Source organism: Triticum dicoccoides, chromosome 4A, assembly GCF_002162155.2.
Source record: "Triticum dicoccoides isolate Atlit2015 ecotype Zavitan chromosome 4A, WEW_v2.0, whole genome shotgun sequence".
Taxonomy (NCBI): domain Eukaryota; kingdom Viridiplantae; phylum Streptophyta; class Magnoliopsida; order Poales; family Poaceae; genus Triticum; species Triticum dicoccoides.
This window is the reverse complement of record NC_041386.1, coordinates 523096774-523101360: the sequence shown is the minus strand read 5'-3', so window position 1 is coordinate 523101360 and position 4587 is coordinate 523096774.

Here is a 4587-nt window from a genome sequence, read left to right as displayed (position 1 = left end):
GGATTGATAAACCTTAGGTCATCCACTTGAGGGAAATTTGCTACTGTCCTACAAACCTCTGCACTTGGAGGCCCAACAACGTCTATAAGAAGAAGGTTGTGTAGTAGACATCATTGCCATGTTAGCACAAGATAGTACGAAAAGAAAGTCACAAAATCCTCCACTGCAGAAACCTAAGATGTGGCAGCTCACACCCTGTCCTCATACAACAAATGAGTTGCCATGTGTTTCAATCGCAAAAATGGAGAATAGATCGGGAGTTCCGCCGCCAGAAGCCTCCGTAGCCACTGAAAACCAATCTAGATCCGTTCCGGTACCCTGCCGGAGGGGGCAATCCCTCTCCGGTGGCCATCTTCATCATCCCGGTGCTCTCCATGACGAGGAGGAGGTAGTTCTCCCTAGAGGCTGAGGGTATGTACCAGTAGCTATGTGTTTGATCTCCCTCTCTCGTGTTCTTGATTTGGCACGATCTTGATGTATCGCGAGCTTTGGTATTATAGTTGGATCCTATGTTTCTCCTCCCCCTCTTCTCTCTTGTAATGAATTGAGTTTTCCCTTTGAAGTAATCTTATCGGATTGAGTCTTTAAAGATTTGAGAACACTTGATATATGTCTTGCTATGGATATCTGTGGTGACAATGGGATATCACATGATTCACTTGATGTATGTTTTGGTGATCAACTTGCGGGTTCCGCCCATGAACCTATGCATAGGGGTTGGCACACGTTTTCGTCGTTATTCTCCGGTAGAACTTTGGGGCACTCTTTGAGGTCCTTTGTGTTGGTTGAATAGATGAATCTGAGATTGTGTGATGCATATCATATAATCATACCCACAGATACTTGAGGTGACATTAGGGTTCTGGTTGATTTGTGTCTTAAGGTGTTATTCTAGTACGAACTCTAGGGCTATTTGTGACACTTCTAGGAATAGCCCAACGGATTGATTGGAAAGAATAACTTTGAGGTGGTTTCGTGCCCTACCATAATCTCTTCGTTCATTCTCCGCTATTAGTGACTTTGAAGTGACTCTTTGTCGCATGTTGAGGGATAGTTATGTGATCCAATTATGTTAGTATTGTTGAGAGGACTTACACTAGTGAAAGTATGAACCCTAGGCCTTGTTTCCTAGCATTGCAATACCGTTTACGCTCACTTTTATCATTAGTTACCTTTCTGTTTTTATAATTTCAGATTACAAATACCTTTATCTACCATCCATATACCACTTGTATCACCATCTCTTCGCCGAACTAGTGCACCTATACAATTTACCATTGTATTGGGTGTGTTGGGGACACAAGAGACTCTTTGTTATTTGGTTGCAGGGTTGCTTGAGAGAGACCATCTTCATCCTACGCCTTAAACCTTAGGTCATCCACTTGAGGGAAATTTGCTACTGTCCTACAAACCTCTGCACTTGGAGGCCCAACAACGTCTACGAGAAGAAGGTTGTGTAGTAGACATCAAGCTCTTTTCTGGCGCCGTTGCCAGGGAGGTGAGTGCTTGAAGGTATATCTTTAGATCTTGCAATCGAGTCTTTTAGTTTCTTGTTTTACCACTAGTTTAGTTTATAAAAGAAAATTACAAAAAAATGAATTGAGTTTGTCTCATACGCTTCACCTTTTTAATATCTTTCGTGAGTATGATGGAAAGCATAACTGTGCTCAAGTGCTAGAAGAAGAAATCTATAAAATGTTTGGCACTAAGTATTTGAATGATGAGCATGATTGCAATGTTGTTAGTACGAATTCTTTGAATATCCATGATGCTAATGATGATTGCACTAGTTATGATGAAAATGCCTCCTATAAACATGTCAATTTTTGTGGAGTAGACTGGGTTTGCAAGTACACACCAAATAGGGAAGATAGATATTGCAAGAGGCATAAGTACTTAGAAACTAAATTGTTGCAAGAAGAGCTAGATGAATGTGCTGAAAGATTCAATATTTTTCGTGCCCCTTGTAAACTTTGCAATGAACATGGTCATTTAAAGCTCCAATGCTATTTGTTTCATGATCAAGTCGTGTCCAAACATTGTGATAATTTGATTACCCTTGAGCATCATAAAGAGCTTAGCCTTCTTTGGGTTATGAAGAAATGAAACGTGTAATTGAGGCTATTCCAAAGTTTAATCTTGATAGATTTCTTGATTTTGATCTAGAGAAAATTTATATGTATTGTGCGGTGAATTGTATTGAAAATCCTTATATTGCGAACTACATAAAGAAAAGAAAACAAATAGGAGATGAAGAGAATACTAATGAAATGGAAGAGACTTCCCAATACCCTCCTATTATTTCTTATGATGAATCAGGTAACGTGGAAGAGCCTCCTATTCAACCAATCTCATTAATAAGGAGCTCCAAAAAGAGGATTGAACCCACACATGATGTGGTGAAGAAGAAGAAAAGAAAAAGGAAGAGAGGTAAAAAGATATCTCTCCCAAATAATGCTGCTCCTATTACTATTGTGCCTCATGAAAATATAATTGTGGAAGATAATGATACTTCTTATGGTCTTGAAAATCTTTTTGGCACTTTCTTGGAAGAATATGATAATTGCTATACTATTGGTGCTATCCATACTATTAATGATGAGAGTGATTATGCTTATGATATGAACATGCCCAAGCTTGGGGAAGACATGTTTGATGAGGATGACATATTTGAGAATATATTTGCTGCAATTAATGTTTGTCCCAAGCTTGGGGAAGCTATGATTAATGAAGATGATATTTTTAGTCTCCCAAGTTTTGATATGCAAGTTTATAATGATGATAGCATGCCTCCTACTTATGATAATTATTGTGATGATACTTATGCTATAAAAAGTAATGATTATATTTATAAAACTTGTCATGGTTATGATTACCCCTTCTCTGAACATTACTCTTTTAATGTGGAAACAATTTATAGTATTCAAGTTTCCTATGATACTCCCACTATTCCGAATGAGAAGAATTTTGCTTATGTGGAGAGTAGTAAATTTTCTATGCAAGTAGATCATGAAAAGAATTATTTAGGTGCTGGTTATATTGTTGAATTCATTCATGATGCTACTTAAAATTATTATGAGGGAGGAATATATGCATGTAGGAATTGCAATAATATCAAGTTTCCTCTCTATGTGTTTAAATTTTTGAAGTTATGCTTCTTTTACCTTCCTATGCAAGTTTATTATTGTTCCCATAAGTTGTTTGCTCACAAAATCCCTATGCATAGGAAGTGGGTTAGGCTTAAATGTGCTAGTCATATTATTCATGATGCTCTCTCTATATTTCAATTCTTATCTTTTATGTGAGCATCATTGTCATTATCATGCCTAGCTAGGGGCGTCAAACGATAGCGCTTGTTGGGAGGCAACCCAACTTCATTTTTATTCCTTGATTTTTGTTTCTGTTTAGTAATAAATAATTCATCTATCCTCTGTTTAGATGTGGTTTTATGCTTTTAATTAGTGTTTGTGCCAAGTAGAACCTTTGGGAAGACTTGGGGAAAGTTTTGTTGATCATGCTGTCAAAAACAAAAACTTTAGCACTCACGAGAATTGCTACCATTTTTATTTGGAGAGTGCTATTTAGTTAATTATTTTTGAATATGATTAATAGATAAATTCCTCAGGTCGATCAATTTATTTTAGAATTTTGTGAGTTCCAGAAGTATACGTTTGATCCAGATTACTACAGACTGTTCTGTTTTTGACAGATTCTGTTTTCTATGTGTGGTTTGCTTATTTTGATGAATCTATGGCTAGTAAAAGAGTTTATAAACCATAGAGAAGTTGTAATACAGTAGGTTTAACACCAATATAAATAAATAATGAGTTCATTACAGTACCTTGAAGTAGTCTTTTGTTTTCTTTCGCTAACGGAGCTTACGAGTTCTCTGTTAAGTTTTGTGTTGTGAAGTTTTCAAGTTTTGGGTAAGATTCGATGGACTATGGAATAAGGAGTGGCAAGAGCCTAAGCTTGGGGATGCCCAAGGCACCCCAAGGTAATATTCAAGGATAGCCAAGAGCCTAAGCGTGGGGATGCCCCGGAAGGCATCCCCTCTTTCGTCTTCGTTCATCGGTAACTTTACTTGGATCTATATTTTTATTCACCACATGATATGTGTTTTGCTTGGAGCTTCAATTTATTTTGCTAGGATTTGCTTGATGTTATTTAGAACAATGTTTTGCATCTTTTATTTCAATAAAAGTGGCATTAATAGTCTTTACTATGCCTATGTTACAAGTATACATGTTGCTGTTTGAAAACAGAAAGTTTACCGCTGTTGCAATAATTCCCTAGAAAAGTAAGAATGTGATAAAATGTTGAAACCTTTTGCATATTAAGATCTGATAAATTTACTACAGTGGGAATTTTCTTTAATAATTTTTGGAGCTAGGGAAGTATGGATGTTGCAGCATTCTTTACAGACTATCCTGTTTAGGCAGATTGCTGTTATGTTTGCATTGTTTGCATATGTTTGCTTCTTTAATGATTCTATTTAAGGATAGGACTATTAAATATGCAGAGGAATTTAGTATTCAATGTTGAATAATAATTTTAGTGGTATGCTACAGTAGAGTATGATAAGGT